Here is a 16,355-nt window from a genome sequence, read left to right on the forward strand (position 1 = left end):
CAAAGGTGTCTGACAAGTGTGCATTTTATCTATCCATTTATCTTTACACAAAATTTATCACACAAAAAGCTGGGTGAGACTCAGATTAAGTAGTAGTGAAAATTGGTAGCAAATTTTGGCACCAATTTTTGGTGGAAATATTGACAATCTAAGATATACAGATGACACCATCTTACTGGCAGAGAGCAGCAATGACTTGAAACAACTTCTGACAAAAATGCAAGAAGAAAGTGCCAAAGTAGGACTGAATTTAAACATCAAGAAGATAAAAATCATGACTACGGAAGAACTACACAACTTTAACACAGGCAATGAAGACATCGAAATTGTTAAAGATTTTGTTTACCTTGGTTCAGTCATCAATATAAATGGAGATTGCAGCCAAGAAATCAACAGAAAAGTGAGACATGGAATGGCAGCAGTGAAAGAATTAGTAAAGATCGTCAAGTGTTAAGGAAGTGTCATTAGAGACTAAAGCTAAGATTACCACACTCATATTCCCAATTACCATGTATGGGTGCGAAAGCTGGACAGTGAAGAAGGCCGACAGGACTAAAATTGATTCGTTTAAAACATGGTGTTGGAAGAGAACTCTATGGATACCCTGGACTACCAGAAAGATGAATAAGATGAATAAGTGGGTCCTAGGGCAAACTAAGCCTAAACTATTGCTGGAGACAAAAATGATAAAACTGAGGCTATCCTACTTTGGGCACATCATGAGAAGGCAGGATTGTCTGGAAAAGACAATAATGTTGGGAAAATTAGAAGGCTGCAGGAAAATAGCAAGACCAAATACGAGATGGCTTGACTCCATAAAGGAAGCCATAGGCATGAATCTACAGATGCTGAGTAGGGCTGTTGATGATAGGACATTGTGGACATCACTCATTCATAGGGTCACCGGGAGACAGACCTGACTTGATGGCATGTAACAACAACAACAACAATCAAAAGAAGCATTTCTACATTTAAATGATCTTCATTCTTGTAGCTTGGCATGTTTTCCTTCACCTTGATATAGTCTCCTCTATAATCTAAATGCAAGTTACATAGATGTTACAAGAACGGGCTATTTTCCAGAATGGTTGACTAATGTACAAGGTGAACTAAAACCTTAGAAAACACCAAGTTGGATTATAGGTACAGTGACCAATTTTCCTTTTTGTGAATAGAAAACCAGGGTTTTTGGAATAAAAATATTTATGTGATGCTGTGAGAGACAATCTTGGAACTACAGAATATTTTAATGGTTAATAGGGACAAAAAGCTAGACTATTTGCAAGGCATAGTTTAGGGAAGGTTGGGATATTTTGTCACCCATAAGGGGAAACAAACACGATTTGTCTCAAATGTATCCTGCATAGTACATACAACTACTCACATCTCCAGGAGAGAATGGAGTGGTTTTCATTTACATTAGCTATTGACTAAATGCTAAGACTGTATGATGGCTTTAAAATGTGTAATATGTGAGTTCAAAATATATATATAGGAATAATGGAACTTTACAGCTAGAGTAGATATTGGATAAAACAGTTTATGTGACTTGCCTAGGATCACATAGGTAGTTAGTGCTAGATATAGACTTAATAACTATTAATTACTTCATATCCTATGAAACCATTGTTTCAGTGTGTGATCTTCCCAAACCTTTGACTTTATATTTCTCTTGCATGCTAACATTAGTTTGAGCCTCACAAACAATGTGAAATCAAATTATATTTCACTCATTGTTAGAACTTAAAGTCAAAATTTCTATAAATTTAGCTCCTCCTAACAGAATCCACTGAGAATTTTTTAAATTGTCCATTTACTGTGTCCCTTTGATAATTTTCTATGTATATTGATAGCTTATATATCTTTCTGTTGTGTGTTCTGTATTTGTTAGTAATTCATTTTTTTCCCTTGCATATATTGGGATTGTATCCACAAAAACATAATACATTTCGTTTATATGGCAAGTAGTAAACTTCCTGCTAAAGAATGTCTTTTATTTTCAAGATGTTTGATATTTTTATTTAATTCTAACAATCTCAGAGAATTAAAAAAACAATATTATTTCAAATTCCCAGAAAAACATGACAAAGAACACACGCTAAGGAATCTCAACACTAAGCTTAATATTCAGAGGCATTAGTCTTATTTCTAGAAAAAAAATGCTGAGGTAAATTTCCAGATATTCAAATGACATACAATGTGCTTGGTGAAGTGGAAACACTTCCCTCCCCCTTCTCTCACCCCTGCTTCTATCTCCAAACTGTGACTTATGTCAGGTTCAAGAAGAGAACTATGAACTGTAGCTTGTAACCTACATATAGCCGTCAACACCAACACTTTCTCTGAGACTGTCTATACACAAAGAAGTAGGGCTGAACTAAGTGTTTGGAAATTTTCAACAGAATTTTATTGTGTTAATGTCATCAAATAATCAGTTTTAATTTACCTTTAAGCCTGTAGAGGTCATAGCTCAAGGGCAAAAGTTCACTAAAAGATGAATACCTAATAATAGGATAATAAAATTCTTCCTCTCCCCCATACCTTACCACTACATCAATAAGGCTCCTGTATAATAACAAGAGAATACAACTGAAAGAACCGCATGTCTCAGACATTATTTTAAAAGAAATCTTTAGAGAAACTCAACAACAACAGGAGAAACAAAATCAAGGACACCAGAGGAAGTTTTAGCCTCTGACACCTGCAGCTGCTGCAAACAGTAAACAGAGCCTAACTTCTAAACAAATAAACATAAAATCTCACACTAAAGGGTTATTTATCTAAGTTCTTTTTACCAAGTGCATCATGCCCAGCTTTTGACAAAAAATTATAAGATGTATTAAAAAACAAAAAACACACTTTGAAGAGACATAGTAAACATCATAACCTTATTCAAATAAGGCAGAGATGTTAGAATTATCAGACCAGGAATTTAAAACAACCATGATTAATATGCTAAGGGTTTTAATGGAAAGAGTGGACAAAATTCAAAAACAGATAGGTAATGTAAGCAAAGAAGAAGAAACTCTAAGAAATAATCAAAAGGAGGTGCTAGAAATAAAAAACACTGACAGAAATGAAGAATGCTTTTGAAGAGCTTATCAATAGCCTGGACACAGCCAAAGAAAGAATCAGAGAGCTTAAAGAAATGTACATAAAACTTCCAAAATTGAAATGTGAAGAGGAAAAAAGCATGAAGAAGACAGAAAAGCATATCAAGAGGCAACTGAAAAAGGTGTGACATAGGTATAGTGGGAATGCCTGAAAGAGAAGGAAGGAAGGGAGGAAGAAGTATTTGAAGCAATAATGACTGAAAATTTTCCAAAATTAAAGATAGATATCCATCCACAGATCCAGGAAGCTCAGAGAACACCAAGCAAGATAAGTACCCAAAATATCAACATCAAGGCATAATATATTCAAACTGGAGAAAATCAAAGACAAAGGGAAAATCGTGAAAGAAGTCAGAGGGGAGGAAATAACAATCCTATTTTATAGAGGAACAAGGATAAGAATTACAATGGAGTTACCTTCAGAAACCATGCAAGCAAGAAAAAAGTAGAGAGAATCATTTAAAGTGGTGAAAGAAAAGAAATCTACCAACCTAGAATTTTGTATCCCGCAAAATTTCCCTTCAGATTAAAGGAGAAATAGACTTTTTCAGACCAAAAAGAAAAAGATTTTGTCACCAGTAGACCTGTCTTGCACATAATGTTAAAAGAAATTATTCAGGAAGAAGGAAAATAATATGTTAGAAATTCAAATCTATTTAAAGAAAAGAAGAGTATTAGAAAAGAATGAATGAAGGTAAAATATTTTATCTTCTTTAAATTTGGTCTAAAAGACAACAGTTTGTTCAAAATAAACATAGCAACAAACTACTTAGTGATTATAGCTTATAGATAAGTAAAATGAATAACAGTAATGAAATAAGTGACTGGAGGGAGAAATTAAGAATATTCTGCTATAAAGTACTTGCACTAACCAAAAATAGTGTAGTGTATTTGGAAAAGGATTTTGATTAGTTGTCAATGTATATTGCAAACTCAAAGACAACCTCAATACAAAAAGGAAAGATAACTAATATGCTAAGAGTGTAGAAAAAATGGAATAATATAAAATGCTCAATTAAAACCAAAGAAGACAACAACAATGACAACAAACAAACACATAGATACATATACAAAGATACATAGATACAGAAATTAGATTGATGGTTACCAGAGGGAAAGGGGGCAGGGAGGAAGGCAAAAGGGGTAACAGGGCACTTGTGTATGGTGATGGATGGTAATTAGTCTTTGGGTGGTGAACATGATGCAGCCTACATAGAAATCAAAATATAATGATGTACACCTGAAATTTATATAATGTTATAACCAATAACATTATATACTTACTTTACTTCAATAAAAAACTTAAGTAAAACTTAATTTACTTCAATAAAAAAATTTTTAAAAAACAGAGAAGGCAGAAAAAGAGTGGAAAGCAAAAAAATAAAAAAACAAAGGCAACGAATAGAAAATAGTAACAAATATGGTAGATATTAACACAACTCTATCAATATTGTAAATGTCAATAGTCTGAATACATCAATTAAAAGATAGAGACTGTCAGAGTGAATCAAATAACAAGACCAAACTCTCTTTCGGCTACAAAAAATCCCACTTTAAATATAAAGACATATGGGTTAAAACTAAAGGGATGGAGAAGGATATATCATGCTAACACTAATCAAAAGTAAGTAATTTACATTAATTTCAGATAGAGCAGACTTCAGGGCAAGGAAAATTATCAGGGATAAAGAGGAGCACTGGATATTCATAAAGGAGTCAATTCACCAATAAGGTATAACAATCTTTAACGTGTATGTGCCAAACAACAGAACATCAAAATACATGAGGCAAAACTGATAGAACTGCAATGAACATAGATAAATACACTATTATAATTGAAGACTTCAACACTCTTATGTCAATAATTGACAGTTCCAACAGGCAGAAAATCAGTGAAGCCACAGTTGAACTGAACAACTCTATCAATTAATGGATCTCATTGACATCTATAGACTATTTTATCTCACAACAGCATTATACATATTCTTCTCAAGTTCACATGGAATGTCACCAAGATAGATCACACTCTGAGCTGTAAAATACACCTGAACAAATTTAAAAGAATAGGAATTATACAATGTATGCTCTCAGACCAAGTGGAATTAAAGTAGGAATCAATGACAGAAAGGTAGCTTGAAAAACCCTAAAATATGTTGAGAGTGAACAACACTATTCTAATAACTCATGGCTCAAAGAAGAAGTTATAAGAGAAGTTTAAAGATATTTTGAACTAAATCAAAATGAAGACACAATTTATCAAAATTTGTGGGGTGCAGTGAAAGCAGTGCTTAGAGAAAATTTGTAGCATTGACTGCATATACTGGGAAAGATGAAAGACCTAAAATTAATAATATAAGCTTCCACTTTAGGAAACTAGAAAAAGGAGAGTATATTGAATCTAAAATAAGCAGAAGAAAAGAAAAAAAATTAGAAAAGAAATCAAAGAATTCAAAACAGGAATTCAATAAAAAAAATCAGTGAAACCAAAAGCGTTTTCTTTGGAAAGATCAATAAAATTGATGAACTTCTAACCAGGCTTCTAGAAGAAAATATAAGCAGTACAATCTTTGACATCAGTATTAAAAGGATCTTTTCAGACACCATGTGTTCTCAGAAAAGGGAAACAACAGAAAGAATAAACAAATGGGACTTCATCAGACTAAAGAGCTTCTTCAAGGCAAGGGAAAACAGAATTGAAGCAAAAAAACAACCCACTAATTGGGAAAAAATATCTGCAAGTCATATATCTGACAAAAGGTTAATCTCCATAATATATAAAGAATTCACACAACTCAAAAAAAAAAAAAATCAAACGACCCAATCAAAAAATGGGCAAGAGACATGAACAGACATTTCTCCAAAGAAGATATACAGAGGGCCAATAGGCACATGAAAAGATGCTCATCATCACAGATCATCAGGGAAATGCAAATCAAAGCTACACTAAGATATCACCTTACACCCATTAGAATGGCAAAAATAACCAAAACAAAAAGTAACAAATGTTGGAATGGTTGTGGAGGAAAAGGAACCCTCATACACTGCTGGTGAAAATGCAAACGGGTGCAGCCACTATGGAAAACAGTATGGAGACTTCTCAGAAAATAAAAATAGAAATACCACATTACTCAGTCATCCCACTACTAGGTATCTATCCAAAGAACTTGAAATCAGCAATTCCAAAAGTCCCATGCACCCCTATGTTCATTGCAGCATTATTCACAATAGCCAAGACTTGGCAGCAACCTAAGTGCCCATCAACTGATGATTGGATAAAGAAGATATGGTCTATATATACAACGGAATACTACTCAGCCATAAAAAAGGATAAAATCGTCCCATTCACAACAACATGGATGGACCTTGAGGGTATTATGTTAAGTGAAATAAGCCAGATAGAGAAAGACAATCTCTGTATGACTCCACTCATATGTGGAGGTTAAACATGTAGACAAAGAGCACAGATTAGTGGCTATCGGGGGAAGGGGGGTGGGGGTGGGCACAAAGGGTGAAGTGGTGTACCTACAACACGACTGAAAACCATAATGTACAACTGAAATTTCACAAGGTTGTAAACTATCATAATCTCAATAAAGATTAAAAAAAAGACACAAATTACCAATATAAAAAATGAAAGAAATGCCATCATTAATAATCCTATGGACATTAAAAAAGATAAACAAATATTATTAACAGCTTTTATTGTTCATAAAACACCAATTTGACGACCTAGATGAAATGAACCATTTCTTTGAAAAACATAATACGCCACAACAAGCTCACTCAGGGGGAAATAGATAACCTGAATAGGTCTCTATGTGTTAAAGAAATAGAATGAATAATGAATAATCTTCCAAACAGAAATGGCCAGGACCAGATGAGTTCACTGGTGAATTCTACCAAATATTTTAAAACAATGAAATTATACCAATTTTCCGCAATCTCTTCTAGAAAATAGAAGCAGAATGAATACTTCTTAATTCATTTTATGAGGCCAACATCATCCTAATACTAAAACCAGACAAATCCATTACAAGAAAGGAAAACTACAGATTAATATCTCTCATTAACACAGATGCTAAAATCCTTAATGAAATATTAGCAAATTGAATCCAGCAATATACAAAAAAAATTATACACCATGGTCAAGTGTGATTTATTCCATGTATGTGAGTCTGGTTCAACATTTGATTATAAACAATGAGGTCCATCATGTCAACAGGTTAAAGAAGAAAAATAATATAATCATATCATATCTGTAAGTGCATAAACAGCATGTGACAAAATCCAACACCACCCATCCATGATAAAAAAAAACTCATCAAGCTAAGAATAGAGGGGAGCATCTTCATCTTGATAAAGAACATCTACAAAAAACATATAGCATACACGATTCTTTTGTTTCACCTTTTTAAAAAATTATTTTATTGAGGTCATATTGGTTTATAACATTGTGTAAACTTGAGGTGTACATTATTATATATCAGTTTCTATACAGATTGCATTGTGTTCACTACCAATAGTCTAGTTTTTATCCATCCCCATACCTATGTGTCCCTTTACCCCTTTTGCCCTCCCCCCAGCCCCTTCCCATATGGTAGCCACTAATCTGTTCTCCTTATCCATGTGTTTATTTTCCACATATGAGTGAAATCATATGGTGTTTGTCTTTCTCTGTCTGGCTTATTTCACTTACCATAATACCCTCAAGGTCCATCTATGTTGATACAAATGGCATAATCTTGTCTTTTTTATGGCTTAGTTGTATTCCATTGTATATATACCCCACCACTTACTTTATCCATTCATCCATTGATGGGCACTTGGGGTGCTTCCACATCTTGGCTATTGCGAATAATGCCGTGATGAACATAGGGATGCATAAATCTCTTTGAATTGTTTATTTCATGTTTTTTGGATAAATACCCAGTAATCGGATAGCTGCATCATATGGCATTACTATTTTTAATTTTTTGAGAAGTCTCCATACCATTTTCCATGGTGGCTGCACCAGTTTGCATTCCTACCAGCAGTGCACGAGGGTTCCCTTTTCTCCACATCTTCTCCAACACTTGTTATTTCTTGTCTTCTTAGTTATCACTGTTCTGACGGGTATGGGGTGACATCTCATTGTAGTTTTTATTTGCATTTCCCTAATAATTAGTGATGTTGAACATCTTTTCACGTGCCTTTTGGCACATCTTCTTTGGAAAAACGTCTGTTCGTATCCTATGCCTATTTTTTTTATCGGACCCTTTGTTTTTTGTTGCTGAGTTGTATGAGTTCTTTATATATTTTGGAAATTAACCCTTTGTCAGACATACAATTTGCAATTATTTTCTCCCACTTGGTGGGTTGTCTCTTCATTTTGTTCACAGGGTCCTTTGGCTTACAAAGCTTTTTAGTCTGATGTAGCCCCATTTGTTTATTTTTTCTTTTGTTTCCCATGCCTGAGTAAACATGGTATTCAAAAAGATACTGCTATATATAGGAAACCCTAAAGAATCCACCAGAAAACGATTAGAAATAATCAACAACTACAGCAAAGTTGCAGGGTACAAAATCAACTCACTAAAATCAGTTGCACTTCTATACACTAATAACACTAATAACTAGCAGAAAGAGAAGTCAAGATTACAATCCCATTTACAATTGCAACAAAAAGAATATAGTATATAGGAATAAATTTAACCAAGGAGCTGAAAGACCTATACACTGAAAACTATAAGACATTATTGAAAGAAATCAAAGAAGATGAAGAAATGGAAAGATATTCCATGCTCATGGATTGGAAGAATAAACATAGCTAAAGTGTCCATATTGCCTAAAGTAATCTATGAATTCAATGACATTCCTACAGAATTCCAATGACATTCTTCACAAAAATAGAACAAAGAATCCTAAAATTTATATGGAACAACAAAAGACCCCAAATAGCCAAAGCAATTCTGAGAAAAACGAACGAACCTGGAGGAATCACAATCTCTGACTTCAAAATATCTACATAGCTATAGGAATCAAAACAGCATGGTACTGGCACAAAAACAGACACATAGATCAATGAAACAGAATTGAAAGCCCAGAAATAAAACCACACATCTACAGACAGCTAATCGCACAATATTTCAAACTTTTTCATTATTATATTTGTTATGGTGATCTGTGATCAATGATCCAGAGATCAATGTTACTACTGTAATTGTTTTGGGCTGCCATGGACCACACCCATATAAGACAGTGAACTTAATCCATAAAGGTATGTGTTCTGACTACTCCACCGACCAGCCATTGCCTATACCTCTCTCTCTCCTCAGGCCTCCCTATTCCCTGAGACACAACGATATTGAAAATAGGCTAATTAATAACTCTACAATGTCCTGCCAGTGTTAAGTGAAAGGAACTCTCACACTGTCTCTCACTTTAAATCAAAAGCTAGAAATGATTAAGCTTAGTGAGGAAAGCATGTCGAAAGCCGAAAGAGGCTGAAAGATAGGCCTCCCGCGCCAGTTAGGTAAGTTGTGAATGCAAAGGAAAAATTCCTGAAAGAAATTAAAAGTACTACTCCAGTGAACACACAAATGATAAGAAAACAAAACAGCCTTATTGCTGATATGGAAAAAGTTTTAGTGGTCTGAATAGAAGATCAAACCTGCCACAACATTCCCTTAAGCCAAAGTCTAATCCAGAGCGAGGCCCTAACTCTCTTCAATTCGATGGAGGCTGAGAGAGGTGAGGAAGCTGCAGAAGAAAAGTCTGAACCTAGCAGAGGTTTGTTCATGAGGATTAAGGAAAGAAGCCATCTCCATTTAAAAAATTGCATGTTACTAAGTAAAAGAAGTCAATCTGAAAAGGTTTATACTATGTGATTCCAACTCTATGCCATTCTGGAAAAGGGAAAAACAAGACAGGAAAGAGATCAATGGTTGTCAGTGTCTGGGAGGAGGAAGGGAGGGATGAATATGTAGAACATAGGGAAATTTTAGGGCAGTAAAACTATTCTGAGCAATATTGTCCTGTTAGATACATATCATTACACATTTGTCAAAATCCAAAGAATATATGACACACAGAGTGAACCCTAATGTAAACTATGAACTTTAGTTAATAATGTATCAATATTGGTTCACAAAATATAACAAACATACCACACTAATGCAAAATGTTGATAATAGTGAAAACTTTGTGTGTCTGGAGGGGTGAAGGATGATGACAACATATATGGGAACTCTCTTTTCAATTTTTCTGTAAACTTAAAATTGCTGTAAAAATAATCTATTAGTTAAAAACAAAACAACACCTCTTAATTATGAATGGACCAAATATTGCTGCTTTTGATGAAAGAGTAGTTAGGTGAGGTCATACATTAATTATATTTTCCTGAGAGAATAAAGCAACATTGATGATACCATAATACAAACATTAATGTTGTAAGAGATTAATTTATGGACTACATACATGATCATTAAAGTCCTTAAGTAGTGAGTTGCTGAACCACTCTTTAGTGTTGGTCTAGGATCAAGTCAGAGAGAATGTGATGGCTAGCACATACTTATGAATACGAGCTTAAAACCCATAAGCCTTGTAAACTGACTTGCTCTGCCTCAAAAGACCTAGGTGCCCATGTATCTTATTTTAGCATGCTTCCCCTTTAAGATATAGGAAGAAGATTGAAAGGTAAAACTCAATATAAATATGCTCAAAGAGTTTGATCCTCTGCTCAGTCTGCTTTCTGTTTAGCGGAGATCAAACAAGTATTAGGTCACATTACAGGCAAACTTGCAGATGGTGTATAAATTCGACTCTTTAAATATAAAGTAATGAGCCTTAGAGTAATCACAGTTATTGTTTTGGTCTCCAGTTCTTGGTCTCTGCAATGTTTGAATAAAGGGAGGTGGCTGCCCTTTCGTAACTGTGAAGAATCCTTAATGAGTGTGGCAGAATATTGCCAATCTGCAGTATTAGAAACTGCAGCTGGGAATAATGAAGCAGGATCATATGGCATAGGACAAACCTTTACCTTTATGCTCATTAAATATATCTTTTCTATCTATTCCTTATAATTGTCACATTAATTTTTGATCCACGATCCAACTAATTAACCATAAATTCTGAAAGGGTCATTTGAGGTCTGTGGGTCAATATTTTCTGTGGCAGTGGCAGGTGGGGTGGGCATGGCCGTCCCTCAGGAGGTTAACTTTAAAGTGTATGGATGAAAACCAACCCCAGATTTATACAATAAACCATCAATAAATATAGCTAATGCTCTATAAAACCTTCCTGTTGTGAATCTGTATAACTCACTTTGAGGAAATAATTTTCATAAACTATATACTCTGTGAAGCACCACTTAAAATTGTCCTAGATCATTTAATACTTTTTAACAGGAAATATTCAGCCTTTTCTTGTAATTTAATATGTTGACGTGATATGTATTCTCTTTCAAATTTTATATTTAGAATTAAAAGTCCTAAGTTTTAAATTGTCTCTTTATAAATAGTTCCCATATCAAATTGATTATTTATATTACCCTTTTCTAAACCAATTCCACTATACCTTTCCCGAGGCAAGGCAACCAGAATCACATATTGTTGTAAGGGTACATATGCACCATGATTTTATACAGAGATAGTGAAAATACTTTTTTGTTTTGTTTTTAATAGTTTGTTTACTTGATAATATTTTCTTCCAAACTACCAGTAAGTACGAGTGAGTACATATATTAGTAGTACAGCCAGGTTAGTTTATTCCTAGTTTCTTTTATGTCATTTGACTAATTCTATCAAAAATCCTTTGGGTTTCAGCAGTTGTTTCTCAAAAAATGAATTATTCTAGGTAGCTATTATTTCTTAATTACTGTACATAGAATTCCTGCATGTAGATACTGTACATTATCTGATGATGATTTGCAATAAGAAATACAATTTTCTCCAATATGGCAATTTATGACCTACTAAGAACTTCTTAAAATTCATGATTTGGGAATCCTATTCCCCCCCAAGAATACTTTTAGTATTGATCAAGCCCATTGTGCTTTTTCATTGTCTGAATTCATTGACTATATTTGTGTATTTTTCCTCATGACTTTGTTGTTTTGAGCGTATATTTGTTTTTTTTTAAATGATTACACAAAATAAAATGCTTTTTTGTTTGGAATTTAATTAGATATAGCATCTGAGTAGGTAAGTAACACTTGCAAATGGGTAACCACATTAGTATCAAGGAAGGAGGATGACCAAAGATCAAATTATAATGAAACTCCAATAAATCACTCAGAAATAGGGTAATTAAAATATATATATCTGAATTTCTTAAAAGATATATGGAAAAATTTAACAATGGACACCTCTGGAGAGAGTGACTTGGAGTATCCTTGTAACTACATTTTAAAAAATTAGGAACATGTATTATTTTAATATTAAAAAAATGTAAATGCTCATAAAATGTACACTTAAGCAATTATGAAGCTGTCATTTGTAATCTTTGCTAGAAATCAGTCTCAGAGAATGTCATGAATCAAGACCTTGATAACACTTAGTGAATTTTAACTATGTGCCAAGCACTATGCTAAGCACATGACATGACTTACTGAACTTAATCTTCACAATGGCTCTGAAAGTTCAGGATTCTAATATTATCCTCACTTTTTAGGTGAAAAACCGAGCACTAGAGTGATTAGAGATGACATAATTTGCCTAAATTTGCATTGCTGGTAGCTGGAGAGCTGAAACTTGAACTCAGATCTGTCTGACTCCAAGGTCCTTGCTTTTCCCTATTATGAATGAGTGTAAGTCTGAGTGTGTGTGTAATTATTAGTCACCATTTATTCAAATTAAAATTATATTTTCAAACAATGACATTCTTTATAAATATGCCTTGGTGCTGTTCAGGGTGCTGTGAGTTTTTATTTCAGCAGAAAAAGGTGGTAACCTTGGATTCTGAACTCCCATCACTCATTTTAAACCAGTTACTAGTTCCTGTCAGGTGTCTTAAGATTTCTGCTCATTAGCAAAGTGCACCCCCCCCCCACTGGCCTTGTGTTTTCATGAATTGAGAAAATGTCATTGGTTTATTCAAATTTACCTTTAATAATGTTTTCCCCAGAAAATTTGGAGAGGGAATCTCTAAGTAAGACATTGATGTGTGAAATCCTTCTGAGGATAAGACCCCTTAATTCTTTGCAAGAAAGCTCACATGTTCCAATTTACATAATTCTATGGTTCTGTGACATATATTTATAACTGAGTATAAAGAATCATTATCAGAGTCAGCCCTGATGGTCTGGTGGTTAAAGTTCAGCATGCTCAACCTAGGCAGCCTGGGTTTGGTTCCCGGATGCAGAACCACACCACTTGTCTATCAGTAGCCATGCTGTGGCTATGGCTCACATAGAAGAACTAGGAAGACTGGCAACAGATGTTAGCTCAGAGAAAATCTTTCCCAGTGAAAAAAAAAAGAATCAATATCAGAATTTTTTCCTAGAGAGCTTTAATAGCTAGAATAATATCCAAAGAAACAAAAGTGGGAAACTTTATATGGAAAAGTGGAAAGAAAGAGGAGGCTAGTTTACAAAGATAAAACACTTTTCAAGTTTTTGTTTAGAATCAAACTCTAAATCAGTTCTCAGAAAGGTTTAGTACAGTACGGAGCAATGGCTAAGGAAAAGGGTTGCAGATAAAAGATAATATAAAAGCCCCTCCAATTTAAGCCTCACATAATTTACATATATTGTAAATTACTGTACATATATTGTAAATGCCTATGGATGAAGTCTACCTATTAGAAAGAATCACGAAGGTGATTTTCTTTGGACAACTGCTTTGTTGTTAACCCAGGCACACAAAAAATGTCATACAAAGAAAGCCATTTCATAACTGAGAGGCAATGAGCCTAGGGGAGTTTGTGTGGCAAGAATGGGCTCTGTGACTGTGGCATTGTGGGCCCCATTAACTCTAAAAAAATAATTGACTGCTGCAAAATTGAATCTTAAACTGCAATTAAAAAGCTTAACTGTTGTGTTTGTCATTCCTCAGAATAGTTAGGTTCACAGGAATAGTGGGTTGTTCAGATAGGGACTACAAATTGTTAATGAAATTTTTTGTATTGAAAGTACCTAGCCCAGGTGGTGAAAGAGCATTTCTTATTTTTTCTTTTTTTTATCGAGTTAATGATAGGTTACAATCTTGTGAAATTTCAGTTGTACATTAATGTTCGTCATTCGTGTTGTAGGTGCACCACTTCACCCTTTGTGCCCACCCCCCACCCCACCTTTCCCCTGGTATCCACTAAACTGTTCTCTTAGTTCACATTTTTAAATTCCTCATACGAGTGGAGTCATACACAGATTATCCTTCTCTAGCTGGCTTATTTCACTTAACATAATTCCCTCAAGGTCCATCCATGTTATTGCAAATGGAATGATTTTGTTCTGTTTTGCAGCTGAGTAGTATTCCATTGTATATATGTACCACATCTTCTTTCTCCATTCATCTATTGATGGGCACTTAGGTTGCTTCCATGTCTTGGCTATTGTAAATAATGCTGCAATGAACATTGGGGTACATAGGACTTTTGGGATTGCTGACTTCAAGCTCTTTGGACAAATACCCAGTAGTGGGATGGCTGCATCATATGGTAGTTCTATTTTTAATTTTTTGAGGAATCTCCATACTGTTTTCCATAGTGGCTGCACCAGTTTGCATTCCCACCAGCAGTGTATGAGGGTTCCTTTTTCTCTGCAACCTCTCCAACATTTGTTACTATTAGTTTTAGATATTTTTGTCATTCTAATGGGTGTAAGCTGATATCTTAGTGTAGTTTTGATTTGCATTTCCCTGATGATCAGCGATGATGAGCATCTTTTCATGTGCCTATTGGCCATCCGTATATCTTCTTTGGAGAAATGTCTGTTCATGTCTCCAGCCCATTTTTTGATCGGGTTGTTTGATTTGTTGTTGTTGAGTTGTGAGAGTTCTTTATATATTATGGATATTAAGCCTTTGCCAGATATATGACTTGCAAATATTTTTTCCCAGTTAGTGGGTTGTTTTTTTGTTTCAATCCTGTTTTCCTTTGCCTTGAAGAAGCTCTTTAGTCTGATTAAGTCCCATTTGTTTATTCTTTCTATCGTTTCCCTTGTCTGAGAACACATAGTGTCTGAAAAGATCCTTTTAATACTGATGTCAAAGAGTGTACTGCCTACATTTTCTTCTAGAAGCCTTGTAGTTTCAGGTCTCACCTTTAGGTCTTTGATCCATTTTGAGTTTATTTTGGTGAATGGTGAAAAAGAATGGTCAATTTTCATTCTTTTACATGTGGCTTTCTAGTTTTCCCAGCACCATTTGTTGAAAAGACTTTCTTTTCTCCATTGTATGCCCTCAGCTCCTTTGTCGAAGATAAGCTGTCCATAGATGTGTGGTTTTATTTCTGGGCTTTCAATTCTGTTCCATTGATCTGTGCACCTGTTTTTGTACCAGTATCATGCTGTTTTGATTACTGTAGCTTTGTAGTATGTTTTGAAGTCAGGGATTGTGATGCCTCCCGTTTTGTTCTTTTTTCTCAGGATTGCTTTAGAAATTCGAGGTCTTTTGTTTCCCCATATGAATTTTAGGATTCTTTGTTCTAATTCTGTAAAGAATGTCATTGGGATTCTGATTGGGATGGCGTTGAATCTGTAGATTGCTTTAGGTAGAACGGACATTTTAACTATGTTTATTCTTCCAATCCAGGTACATGGAATGTCTTTCCATCTCCTTATGTCATCATCCACTTCTCTCAGAAAGACCTTGTAATTTTCATTATATAGGTCCTTCACTTCCTTAGTTAAATTTACCCCGAGGTATTTTATTCTTTTTGTTGCAATTGTGAATGGTATTCTGTTATTGAGTTCTTTTTCTGTTAGTTCGTTATTAGACTATAGAAATGCTACTGATTTATGCCAATTGATTTTGTACCCTGCAACTTTGCTGTAGTTGTTGATTACTTCTAAGAGTTTTCCAATGGATTCTTTGGGGTTTTCTATATATAAGATCATGTCGTCTGCAAACAGCGAGAGTTTCACTTCTTCCCTCGCTATTTGGATTCCTTTTATTCCTTTTTCTTGCCTGATTGCTCTGGTCAGGACCTCCAGTAATATGATAAATAAGAGCTGTGATAGAGGGCATCCTTGTCTCGTTCCTGTTTACAGGGGGATGGGGTTCAGTTTTTGCCCATTGAGTATGATGTTGGCTATGGGTTTGTCATATA

The sequence above is a fragment of the Equus quagga genome, chromosome 10, assembly GCF_021613505.1.
Source record: "Equus quagga isolate Etosha38 chromosome 10, UCLA_HA_Equagga_1.0, whole genome shotgun sequence".
In the NCBI taxonomy this organism is placed as follows: Eukaryota; Metazoa; Chordata; class Mammalia; order Perissodactyla; family Equidae; genus Equus; species Equus quagga.